This window comes from Xenopus tropicalis, chromosome 7, assembly GCF_000004195.4.
Source record: "Xenopus tropicalis strain Nigerian chromosome 7, UCB_Xtro_10.0, whole genome shotgun sequence".
Taxonomy (NCBI): domain Eukaryota; kingdom Metazoa; phylum Chordata; class Amphibia; order Anura; family Pipidae; genus Xenopus; species Xenopus tropicalis.
Window position 1 is genome coordinate 84,733,519 of NC_030683.2, and position 14,275 is coordinate 84,747,793.

The window sequence follows — 14,275 nt, forward strand, 5'->3', positions numbered from 1 at the left end:
GGAGCTGGAGGATGCTGGGGAGGACGCTGGAGAATGCTAAGGGGGAGCTGGAGGATGCTGGGGAGGACACTGGGAGGGAGCTGGAGGATGCTAAGGGGGAGCTGGAGGATGCTGTGGAGGAAGCTGGGAGGGAGCTGGAGGATGCAAAATTTTTATTTCCAGTCCGATTTTTTTTGGCCTGTTTGGGGGCGTGGCCATAAAGTGGACAGGACCAGAACATTTTTTGCCGCACTACGCACGCTAGATATTCTTGTCCCTCCTTCTACTTTTCAAATGTTGGGAGGTATGTATAATGTACAATCATGTATGAAGGAAAAGAGGCATATGAGTAGGAGGCCTAGATGCCTGGGCAAGAACAGATGTGCCATGAGGTAACTGCACATAAACAGTTATAAACCCAAACTAAGGAATAAACAAGATATATATCTGCTTGTATTAATGATCTAGGGACTAGGGATGGATAATGCCTACTAATGATGCTTTCACAGGGCTGGGTGGGTTAGGATTTATGTAGGATGTATTTTATGCTGTTAACACTGCTAAGATGGCAGCTCTAATGAACCTTTTCCTGTATTACCCATGGTCACATGGTAAAGTATTCTAAACTGAAAAGGACTTTTTTTAAACAATCACAATCTATACATTAAGAAATCACTAGGTGGCGCAATGAAACAATAAAACAATGCAGGAGGCATAACAGATACATCTCCTGGCATAATTTAACACTTGGCAGATTTAACTGGTTGAAGGGTTATGTAAATGAGAGAATATAAGTTTTTTTTATAGTGTATAAAGTTCATATTTGCTAACTACGGATTAAATATATTAATAATACATTACAGTATCATAATTCTTGGATATAACTTAAGTAAAACAAAAAAACAAAATAGAACCATTTCCTCTTACAAAGAAAGTTTTCTGTAACCGAAACTGAAAGTATCCTACTACAGATATATAAATTCTAGAACCTTTACAGAAGTAGAACATCTGCGGGACGCTGCTGCACTGGTAAGGAGCCACTTTCATACTGACTTCATTGTTTAAAGTGAAATGATCTTTTTAGTTGTAACTGAGGTGGATATGATTTTGAAAAAGAAGAACAACATTTTTCTTACACCATTTTGTGTAAATAGATAGAGGAAGCAGAACCAGTGGTTGGGTGGGACACCAGGGGACAGGGGGTCCTGGACTGCTACTGTTGCATCCTCAGGTAGGAGATATAAGGAAGTGGGCTTGGGGAAATGTGCAGGAAAGGAGGCTGGGTAGGGATTGATACTCTGCCCCTGGCCCCTTCAAAGATTTTTTAATGGGGGCCCTGGCTCAAATTACACTACCGGGGGAGTACACAGAATTATCTTTATATCCAAGTTTCAAGTTATTGTGTGCGAATGCCAGCACTTGCTCAGCCAGAAACGTATCTCTCACCCAGGACCCAAACAGGGCTAGGCAGACAGAAGATGTATGCACCAAGTGACCCCCCACCCACCCCCGTTGCACCTGAGGCACATGGCTTTTCAGTCTGACCTTAGTTCTGGCCCTGATTAAATTGAAAGGGATCTAAACCCCTGAACATTGCAGGTTCCATTTAAATACTAAGGCCCCCCCCCAGCTCATACACTAAAAAGGGCAATATTTACTGATATGACAATATGGTAAAATTTTTAATAGGTGACATTTTATGGTACAGTATTATCTGTTGGTTAAAGGAACAGAAACACCAAAAAATGAAAGTGTAAAAAAAGTAATTACAATATAATGTAACAACTGGTGTGTTTGCCTCAGAAAGACTACTATATACTACTACTTTATATAAATAAAGCTGATGTGCAGCTATTCAAAGGAGAAAAAGCACAGGTTATTTAGAAGATAACAGAACAAAAACATTATATTCTACAGAGCTTATCTGCTATTTAAACTCTTGCCTTTTTCAGTGCAGGGCAACAGTATATTATATTTTAATTACTTTAAAACACTTTCATTTGTTGGTGTTACTGTTCCTCTAAGTGATTATTCTGAAGTCACTATTTTCCTTTAAGGGGCTTATTTATCAAATATTGAACTGAGGAATCCTTCAGAACATGCTAATCAGAAACATTTTTAATGAAGTGACAAATTAAAACTGACAAAAGGTGTCAGGATGTGATTCTGATCTATGAGGTGGCAGTTTTCCTGTCTGCTTAGAAACAGCTCTGAGCGCTATCACCTGTAACAATGGAGAAAGGATTTAAAGCAACAGTAACACCAAAAAATGAAAGTGTATAAAAATAATTACTATATTATATACTATTGCCCTGCACTGGTAAAAGTTGTGTGTTTTCTTCATAAACACTACTGCAGTTATATAAATACCCTGCTGTGTAGCCATGGGGGCAGCCATTTAAATTGAAAAAAGGAGAAAAGGCACAGGTTACTAAGCCGATAACAGATAAGTAGCATAGATTCTCATTGTATTCTACACAGTTTATCTGGTATCTTCTTATGTAACCTGTGCCTTTTCTTCTTCTTTCAATTTAAATGGCTGCCCCCATGGCTACACAGCAGCTATTTCTAGTAACTATAGTGGTCTTTCTGAAGCAAACACGCAACTTTTACCAGTGCAGGGCAACAGTAAATTATATTTTAATTATTTTAAAACATTTTTATTTTTTAGTGTTACTGTTCCTTTAAACAATCGTTTTCCTCACTAGTACAAATGATTCTAGTGCAGAATATAAATTGTTAAATCCAAATGGGTAGGAATAGTTTTTCCAAGTGGTAACTATTACCATACATTCAAACTTTCTGACGTAAATTGGCCCATTCTGTATAGCGTGTCATTGATGTGCCATTTCTCAGCACTTTATACTTAGGGGCTGATTTACTTACCCACGAACGGGTCGAATGGAGTCCGATTGCGTTTTTTTCGTAATGATCGGTACTTTGCGATTTTTTCGTATGTTTTGCGATTTTTTCGGATTCTTTACGAATTTTTCGGATCCAATACGATTTTTGCGTAAAAACGCGAGTTTTCCTATCCATTACGAAAGTTGCGTAAAAAGTTGCGCATTTTGCGTAGCGTTAAAACTTACGCGAAAAGTTGCGCATTTTTCGCGTAAGTTTTAACGCTACGCAAAATGCGCAACTTTTTACGCAACTTTCGTAATGGATAGGAAAACTCGCGTTTTTACGCAAAAATCGTATTGGATCCGAAAAATTCGTACAGAATCCGAAAAAATCGCAAAACATACAAAAAAGTCGCAAAATATTCGTTTTCAAGTCGGAACTTTTCCAATTCGGGTCGGATTCGTGGGTTAGTAAATCAGCCCCTTAGTCTGCATTTATTTTGTACATTTTTTAAACAATTGACATTCCTGTCCTGCTGTATTTTTATTCCCAGGCTCTCGCCTATTCATGTTCTTTTCTGACTGGTTGCTTCATTAATCAAGCCAAATAGCAGATACATATTCCAAACAGAGAACAGCAGAACAAAAATGTAAGTATTTTTTTAAAAAACACATAAATTAGAAATTGAAAACTATTTGCAAATTTATTGGATGACCAGGGTTTGAGGTCACTGTGTTTCACAATTTACACTCATGGAAATGAGGGGGCAATAATATCAGTCTCCAATACAAATGTTGCAGAAATGTTTGCAGTGCTGTTGTGTTTTATAGGTTATTGAGAAGAGCTCATGAAAATGTTTGTTTTTGTTTATAGTGAAGAAATGGCGAGAAGAATTTGGAGAGAAGAGCTCCTGCCACATTTTCAATATATTCTTCAGAGTAATGACCAGCCACGTGATGGGAACATTTATGTCATGTACCACGGCACAACTGTTGAAGCAGCTAAACAAATCCTACTACATGGATTTATGCAATCAGCAGATGGCATGTTAGGAAGCGGGGTCTATGTTAGCAGAGATATAGGCAAAGCAGCACGTTACCCTCTTGGGGATAAGTCTAAGCAGGTTATTTTAAAACTCAGCGTGAATGTAGGCAAGGTGATAAAGATTGATTGCCAGGGGCATCCCTTACAGAAAATATGGCATTATTGTGGCTATGATACTGCCTGGGTGCCTGCATCTTGTGATATGGTTCCAAGTCAGTTGGAGGAGGACTGCATTTGGGATCCCGAGAGGATTAAGGTAGTTCAGATTGCTTACATACCAGATCAGCAACTTCTCTTTGAGCTATATCCGTATATATTAAAATATGTGATTCGCGACACCATTATCACTGAATTTTATAAGACACTGAATTTTCCAGAACTTTTCTGGAGATATGGTGTGTATTTTGGGTAAAATATGTAAAAGAAAAATAAAATTATGAAAAATTTCTGTATATTTTGAGTTTTTTTCCATAGAAAAGTTGATTTTACACACATTTTTGTTGTTGTTTGTAAAAGCCCTGATACTCTCAAGTCCAACGATACCAAATATGTGGTGGTACCCCACTGTTCCTGTCCAGAAGTAACCCCCAAACTAAAGCAGTACTTTGTACAATATCACACCAGCACAAAGTGGAAAAGTGCTTGTAACAGTTGATGCAGCATAACTTATATGTAAATCTAAAATATCCTCTCATGTTTGGTATTTTTAGAAACTGCAGACCTTCAAGTTTCTAGGTGCAATCTAGTTTTCACTCAAAAGTCAAATACTTTTTGTCAGTGCATCGTGAATATCCTATAAACGATCCTTAAAAATAGAGCTTAGTGATATCATCATTTATAATTGGAGCTTAGTAATATAATTTTTGTCACATGACTTACTGAAACGTGTATAATAATATATAATGTAACCCCTTTTGTAAAATATGAGGATAATAGAAGTCACCTTGGCTTTCAGCCTAGTGTTTTTATATGGCCATGAAACTCCTTAGTGCCTTAATAGCCTTATATTTTCCAATAAGAGGTATGTTGTATTAAGTGTTCACCTTGCCCCCCCTGCGCGCACGTGTTTTTCGCATTTCGCAATGTAATATTTTTCATTATACTTTTATTGCATTGCAACTTTTATGTCTACATTGCAAATTTTTAAGACCTGCTTGAAGATGGCATTCATTTTAACTGAAAAATACTGACTTTTTCATGACATTCACTACGCCCTTAGGCAAACTAAAAAATCTGATTGCAAACCTACTGTTGCAAGAAATGCACAGGGTTCACTAATGGTATTTTATTGTCACGCAAACACAAAATTTGTCACAAATTTTACTCCTATTGCAACATTTTTTTCCGTTAGTGAAATACATTCCCCAAAAGACTTATATATTCCCACAGTTAAAGACTCATTCATCAAGATTCGCTCAACAAAACCTGGCAGTATAGAATGTGCTTGTAGGACCGTGGAAAGTGTTTTGGAACGTATTAAATTGCTATTAGTTTCCATACTAAGTTCTCATTTGAATGGTACCTGCCTGTTCTTTGCTCCTTCTATTCCCACTAGACTCAAGCTGAGGAACCCATATGTTGTTACTGCTGGGGCTGGCGATTCCTATGCATAGAATAGATAAATTGGCAGCTGGAGCTGGCCACTGCTCCTGTATAAACTATAGCAACAAAGGGGAAAGATGTGCTCAACCACTAAATTTTAATGCAATGAGGTTGCAACATGGAGCAATGGCCAGCTCCTTGTCGTGGCTCCCACCCTTCCCAGCTGCAGTCAGGTGATCCCAGTGGAGCCAATAAAAGGGCAACCAAATGGGGGTTTTAACCTTGAAAGCAAGTAAGTTGCAAGTAAAACTTAGTCCCTTTGCTAAATGTATATTGAAGCAGTAGAATTCTTAATGAATCGCATAAGTCAGTGTAGGACTGGCCAGAAGGGATGACTTTGACGTAGTTGGTCAGCTTGAAGTATATTGCAATATATGGACAAACAATCCCTGTTTTGCTTAAAGGGGGGGGCATTTCTTAGTAGCTTAAATGCACAGAATGTCTTAATGTCCTATATATATTGATAATGGGTAAGTGCAGAGGGTCTCTTGTTGTTGTCTATATTGTTTATTATGTTGGGTTGAAAAACCCAACATACTGTTCTTTGACTTCAGCTTATTCTTCCGCTTTATCTTCTTATTCTTAGCGCCCCCATTTTCTAAACGTTACTCCTCCTACAGTTTTAGGGGTACAATACCCAAACTCCCCACACATCTTCGCCCTATAGCAGAGCAGGTTGCTTGTGCTTTTCTAAGTGATCCCGCTCCCCGTCATTTTGTGGCGCCACTCCGAACACCCCAATTTTCCCATTGACTTTGACAGGGAAGATATTCAAACTGCTGCCACACTTACAGCTTTGAAGCTACACCCCCCCAAACTTGAATAACATAATCATGGGGTCACCCTGAATGAAGCAGCAACATTTGGTGGATGACCCCAAAGTGGGAGGGGCCAACAACAGCCAATCAAATTTTAATCATTGACTTTAATGGGGAAATTGAAACTGATGCCAATCTTACAGCTTTGAGGCTATACTCCCCAAACTTGAATCACATAGTCATGGGGTCAGCCTGAATGAAAATAGGATGATTATTGGATGCCCAAAAGTGGGCGGAGCTGTGAACCGCCAATCAGATTTTACCTATTGATTTGGCGGAAATTCAACCTGCTGCCATTCTCACAGTAATAACATCAGGGTCCCCAAACTTTTTACACTTGGTCACTAGGGGACTGCAGTTTAAGTTTTGAAAAGTGGGCGGAGCCACCAACAGCCAATCAAATTTCACCTATTGATTTTTATTGGTTTGATGCCAGATTTTCCAAACTTTGCACAGTCAGTCACTGGGTGACTAAGCATTCAGGTTTTTTTTTTAAAATCCCACAAAGTGGGAGGGGCCAACAACAGCCAATCATATTGTACCCATTGACTTTTATGGGGAAAGTGAAACTGCTGCCAAACTTACAGCTTTGAGGCTACACTCCCCAAACTTGAATCACACAGTCATGGGGTCAGCCTGAATGAAAATATGATGATTGTTGGATGCCCAAAAGTGGGCGGAGATGTGAACAGCCAATCAGATTTTACCTATTGACTTGGCAGAAATCCAACCTGCTGCCATTCTCACAGTAATAACACCGGGGTCCCCAAACTTTGCAGAGTTAGGCACCAGGTAACTGTGGTTCAAGGTAAGAAAAAGTGGGCGGAGCCACCAACAACCAATCAGAGTTTACCTATTGACTTTCAATGGGGAAATTTAACCTGCTGCCATTCTCACAGAATTAACACCAGGGTCCCCAAACTTTTCACAGTTGGTCACTAGGGGACTGCAATTTTAGTTTTGAAAAGTGGGCGGAAAATCCAACCTGCTGCCATTCTCACAGTATTAACACCAGGGTCACTAGGGAACTGCATTTTTAGGTTTTAAAAAGTGGGTGGAGCCACCAACAGCCAATCAGATTTCACCTATTGAATTTTTTTGGTTTATATTTAAAATGTTGCTTTGCTCACACTATTTATGTCAGGGTTCCCAAACAAGTGGGAGGAGCCACCAACAGCCAATCCATTTCCACCCATTAGATTTCATTGGTTTATATTTAAATTGATGCCATTATTTAAATATTAATTCCAGGGTTGTTAAAGTTTCCAGAAATTTGTTTTTGCTATTTCATTGTTTTGATTATTTGCCTTCCTCTTCTGCCTTGTTCTGGCTTCCAAATATGGGTCACTGTCCCAGGCTGTCAAAACCTTTTGCTCTGATGAGCTACAATTTTATTGTTGTTGTTATTTTTTATTACTATGCTTCTGTGCAGGCACTTTCCTATTGATATTCCTGCCTCTTGTTCAGACCATTGCCTGGTTGCTAGGGTAAATAAAACCCTAGCAACCAGATAGCTGCTAAAATACCAAACTACATAGCTGCTGAACAAAAAGCTAAATAACTAAATCCATAATAAACAAAAAATGAAAACTAATTGCAAAGATTCTCAGAATATCAATGTCTACATCATACTATAATAATAATATTATTACTATAATATAATCAAAAGTAAAACAACCCCTTTAAGTGTAATTCTTTAGTGCTAATGGAAATGTATTAATGTATTATTACATTTAATTAGGTCCATTTAATTAAGTCCAATTAATGAATATCACTCAGTAATCAACGGTTTTTGTTATTTTATTATCAAATAATCCACTAATAATACAATTATACAGATCATTCCCTAACCAATATTTTCAGAAAAAGTAATATTACATCTCACCCATGGATATAATTCATTTGGGGCTTATTTCAATAGAAATTGGCTTAAATATTGGTGTAATTATGGTGTTAACTCTAGTTTACTGTTCAAAACAGCTTAGGGGCCTATTCACTAAAGGTCGAAAAAACGAGTGCTATTTATAGCATGTGTTAAAAATATTATCAATTCTTATTTTTTGCAAGCTAACGATCGATTCACTAAAAGGACACTTGTCTAAATTAAGAAGCGATGTTCTTGGCGTTATTTATCTGGCGATGAGCGATTTTAAGTGATATTTTAACGCATGCGCAATAATTTATGCTGCGTGCAATATTTTTTGCTGCACTTGATATTAGCGCACGCTATTACGCACGTAGCAGTTACTTTCCGAAAACTACTGTTCTGAAAATTACTATATATATATATATATACACATTTTTATATGGAACCTTTATTGTCTGAGGATTCCTTGCTGCTTTTTTTTTTTGCTTAGGTGGTAAAATTTAATGGCAAAAGGTGCAAACCGTGGTGCCAGTCAAGCACGTATGGCAATTTTATTCTCTATTCTTTATTTTCAAGGTGATGCAGATGAAGGAATACAATGCAGCTGCAGATTAGTGGTTACTCGCTGTTGTCATCTACCGACTGGCCATAGGGTGATCCCCATTTTACAACGGTCAAGTCCAAACAATGGTGCAGGAGTCAACTGTTAGTCATGAGCCCCAATACCCTGAGTGAATTAATTTAGACCTGCAGGATCTACTGCAAAAGGTGAGAAGGAGCAATTAATGCTTATTTGAAATGTATAATAATATAAATATAATATGTGGCTGAGCTCATGACTGAGCTATGTTCTTCTGTAAATCCATGAAAGATCTTGGAGTTGGTCCCCCGAGTGCAATTGTATGCTCCTTTAGTGCGCTAGTCCAAGATCATCCCTAGGAAAAGAAGATGACCCCATGGTTATTCTAACTGAGCCCTCTAATGCCTTAGTCACATAAAGGGCCTGATTCACTAAAGGGCGATAAAACGTGCGCTATTTTTATTGTGCGCTAAAATTTTTACCGTGGCTTAATTTTGGCGATTTTTCACACAATTCACTATAAGCATACTCACGCTTTTTTACGCGCGGTATTTCAATGCGATAAATAGCGTGTGCGGTATTTTCCGCTATTTACCGCATGCGCTAATTGTCGCGACAAACCTATCGGGTCCGTTAGCTAAAGTGGCTTAAATTAAGTTAGAGATTTTAGACACAGAATAAATGGCAAATATGTTATGGGCACTTTATTAAACGGGGACAAATATAATATTGCAATTATTCTGGCAACAAAACATTGGATTGGCAGTTATCACACTCGCCAGAAAATACGCTACGTACTAATTAACGCAAGCTTTACTATTCACAAAATGGGCTCAAGACAAAATTGTTGGCAGAATATTTACAAACATTTAAACCATATAGCATATTGATGTGTTACTGATAAATGTAAGAGTGTAGGGGAAACTACATGAAAGTATAGAATACCATATCAATGAAGGATAAATAATGACACATTACTCAGTTCAAATGTATAAAACTAAAAACTTTTATTTAAAATAAAAAAAAGGGGGGGGGGGGAAAACTTAGGGCTTGCTGCCCTTGAGTTCCTGAAAGTCCCTCGTCAGTTCAGCAACTTCCCCCCGGAGCTGGGCCAGCTCAGCCCTCACATTGTCCAGGTTCTCCTGCATGGACCGATGTTGTGGGCCTTCCTCGGCAGGAGAACCTGGTGGCTGGCATCCGGGGGGCTGGGGAGGGAACCCAAGGGCCGGGGAAAGTGGGCTCAAACTGGGGGAGGAGTAAAGGGGGGGGTGTCCGGGGCCTCCATGGCCTCCTCGGCCTCGGCGGCCTCCTCCCCCTCGTCAGAGTCTGGAGCCTGGCTGGGTCCTGGGGCCTCTGGGGCCTGGCTGGGTCCTGGGGCCTGTGGGGCCTTGCTGGGTCCTGGGGCCTGTGGGGCCTGGCTGGGTCCTGGGGCCTGTGGGGCCTGGCTGGGTCCTGGGGCCTCTGGTCGGGCCTCTGGGGCCAATTGTTGGGCCTCGGGGGCCGCAGGTCGGGCCGCTGGGGCCGGTAGAGGCTGGAGGGCCTGGGGTTGGGCCTGGGGAGGAGGCGCCAGCTGAAGTTCTGTGAAATAGTATTGCAAGATGTTATTTTGTGTAATATATTATATAAATATATATATACATTCATACACCATCATAAATAATGGGGCCCCTCACAACAACATTTTTTGGGCCCCCCTCCTCCCACGCCCCCAATGGCCCCTCCCCCTGTGAACCCTCACATCAATACAAAGGACACACAGACATTGTTAGCCAGGGCCCCCTAAAACATTCGTGGCCCTTCCCCAAATGACTCACACTATGGGCCGCTCCCTGCTGCTTCCCCTCCTTTAACTTATTTATGCATATATATTTGAAAATAGATGTGTATATATATATATATATATATATATATATATACAATAGGAAGTGCTGGGAAGCTGCACACCATAAGGAACAATAATACCTGGGTGCCTGTGGCAAAACAAAATCTAGACAGGCATGGGGTGACAGCACACACAGGGTTTTGACAAGGAGTCACAAATATGTGAAATAATATTCAGAGGTTTATTGTGAGCAATGTTTCAGTTACTCACTGGCATTATGGTTGAACGTGATGGACGTATGTCTTTTTTCAACCCAACTTACTATGTTACTATGTTACTTTCATCATCCCTGACATTTCTTACATTTGTACCTTTAGTTCAAATTACTTGCTAAATCTTTTACTGAACGTATACTGTAAAAGCATAATAAAGTACAATAATTACCTTCTCTAATTTCAGCGACCAGTTCTGGGCTCCTGCGCTTGAGGTCGGACCACAGCCTCCGGAGCTGGTGGGGGCCCACATCAAGGGCAAACCTGGCGAGCAAACCTTGTCTTAGCTCGTCCAGGATTGCCCTCTTCCTCTCGTGGACCCCTAAGTCCCCCGGCGGTGGGTGGTCATATCCTGCACGCAGGAGCACGCTGATAATATAGCGCCTCTCCCCTGGTAGCAAGTCGGAAACCCCAGGCATCTCCTCTCAGTTTGGTGGCTGCAGGCTGAATGACACAAAATGGCCCCAAGTCGCACATGTCACGAGATTACAAAATCGCCACAAAATGTCCGCAATTCGCGAGATTACAAAATCGCGAAAAAAAAATCGCCAAAATATACATAGTAATGTATTTTGCGCGAAAAAAATATTCGCCGCTACAGTACTGTATATTTTGGCGAAAACATATTCACCGCTATAGTACTGTATATTAGTAGCGAAATTCCATACATGCCAAGACTTTAGTAAAATTGAGTAAAAAGACACATACTTGAATAAATAACACTGTAAGTCCATATTTTATTGCAAAAAATCATTTACTGTACTTTTGTATAATTTTTCGCCTGCCTGTAGTAGGTGTTAATTTTCGCATAGCCGAATGCGATATTTAGCGCGCAAAAGTTATAGTGAATCATGCGATCGTATTCTTTTCAGCGCGGAAATTAACGCATGCGGTAAAACTAGTGCGAGAAATAACCCATGCGAAAATGGCGATTTTTCGCACGCGATAATACTATGGTGAATCGCGCGCAAATTATTTTGCGTTTTTTAACGCAAAAAAGCGTGTGATAATTTTTATCGCACTTTAGTGAATCAGGCCCAAAGTGTTTTGACCACTAATTTTCCTTTTAACAACAGTTAAAATGTCCCTGTCATGGGAGTATTTGGGTGTGGAAGTCACCCTGTCACTGGATAATTTAAAGCATTTTCTATTTAATAACATTAGGAGTGGTAGAAAGAAAACAAGTGCAATTTGTCTACCACTGCCATCTGTTGCAAAAAGCATCCCTTGTGCCACTAGCCAAGGTGAGACCCTGTTTATGCTTGTGTTATCTTGTGTGTTAATTGCCACATAAACATCAATCATTTATTTTCTTTAGCTGCTGAAGAAGAATCCTCAACATCGACTTGGCACCAATGGAAACATCAGGGAGCACCCTTTCTTTGCTTCCATCAATTGGGTGGAGCTGGAGAGTCTGAGAGTAAAACCCCCTCTCCAGCCTGAAATGGTAAGTACATGACATGTGCAATACAATGGGAATCTAATACCCTATTTTTAGGAGTTTGCATGTTGTCCCAGGGGTTTCCTGTAATGAAGCACAAAGAGTTGTGCCTTGCTCTAAATCTGAACAAATTTGGCAGTGCTTGTTTGGTTTGTGGGTAACAAGACAGAAACTAAGCATTTACCCTTTAATTCGCCCTGACTGGCCCTCAGGCAAGGCACCCCTTCCCCAACAGAAAACAGTGCCATAACACATGTACTGTATTTTCTTATTCACAGTGCAACAATAATGTTTTTTAGACACGTCTCCACTGCAGCTATAACTGATTAAAATGTTTCTTTTGAAACATTATAATGAATTATACCCATTATTTTGGTTAAAAATCAGAGTGCAGCATAATAATTTGTTCCTTTTTTCTTGTAGCGATCATGTGATTCTTCTGGGTCATCTTTTGAGATAGAGAAAGATAACATTGCATGCAATTACATCAACATCCTCTCAGGGTTCTTCTTTATAAATTCCATCTGGCAGGAGTAAGCAATGGGCAACAAATCAGTCAATGCATCAACTATGGGGATCTGCCCTGCACATAAGTACTGAATCCTTCTGCTGCACATGTGATGATGCAGTATCCATCTAATAATATCTCTACCAGAGTTTCTGGTGCCAGGTAAGTGATAAAAGAAATTAGAAATAATTTTAAGCTAAACAAGAAGTAGTAGTTTTATAGCATTATATATATAAGATTAGTTAGACAAATAATGTTTTGATTTATTAGGTAAGTATAATAAATGTTTTAACATTTTTACTAATTATTTATTATATTAATAATATTTATTAACTAAGTTATATATATTACATTTATTGGTCACTAGAGGATAATACTAGATAATACAGTATAAATACTTTAGATTATTTTCTACTAGAAATATTTTGTTTAATGTGTAGTAGGTTTATAAAATAAGAATAAATGATAGATTGATTAGAGTACAGGTATGGGATCCTTTATCCAGAAACCCCTTATCTAGAAAGCTCTGAATTACGGGAAAGCCATCTCAAAATTTAAATTTTTCTCTGTAATACTAAAACAGTACCTTATACTTGACCCCAACCATGATATAATTAATCCCTTTTGGTGGGAAACAATCCTGTTTGGTATGGAGATCCAAATGTCAGATCCCTTAGCTGGAAAACCCCAGGTCCCAAGCATTCTTGATAACAGGTCCCATACCTGTTATGGATGTGCATATTTTTTATTTATAGGGGAAAATAAAAGAATGATATAAATGATTTATTTCTTATGTTGTAGACTGCGGTATAGTAATGATAGTAGAATATTGCTTTAAAATGGGAAAGATTTAGGTAACAGTGTTCTATTTAATGTTATAGTTAAGTCTTTAAGTACATTGTTTTGAATATACTTCATTACACGTAAAATGAGATTTTTTAGTTACTAAAAAGTACAATTTATTTATTGGGTAAGGATATTAGGGGTTTAGATAAGAAGGATATTTTATTTATTGGATAATATAATAGAAAATAGTATGCTTAGATTATAGGAATAAAGTTTAGAGCATACAAATGTTTCATTTAGTAGGTACTAAAGTAGGCTTTAGATTATTAATAAATGTTAAGTTGAGGGTGAGGATTTCCAAGGTAATTTTCTCAGAGATATTACCTGTGCCACGAGCAACGTTAAGAAGGCAGCGGGAGCTTAGGGAGATTAATGCGTGGCTGAGAGATTGGTGCAGGGAGGAGGGCTTTGGGTTTCTCCAGAACTGGGCTGATTTCTCAATCGGCTACAGGCTCTTTGCCAGGGATGGGCTGCACCTCAATGATGATGGGGCAGCTGCTTTGGGGGAGAAGATGGCTAGAGAGTTGGAGGAGATTTTAAACTAGGAGTGGGGGGGGAGGGTGCAGCAGGAAATTCTGTGGTAGACAGGATAGATGAGGTAGTGGGCATAGTAAGGGAAAATGGGGGAGGAGACTTGCTTCGGGATACTGAT

General features: G+C 39.2%; 1 pseudogene; it reads left to right on the plus strand.

Annotated features, from left to right (window-relative positions):
• The first annotated feature begins 537 nt into the window (after window positions 1-537).
• Window positions 538-14,275, plus strand: part of LOC100497939 — an 82,222-nt pseudogene continuing 68,484 nt past the window's right edge.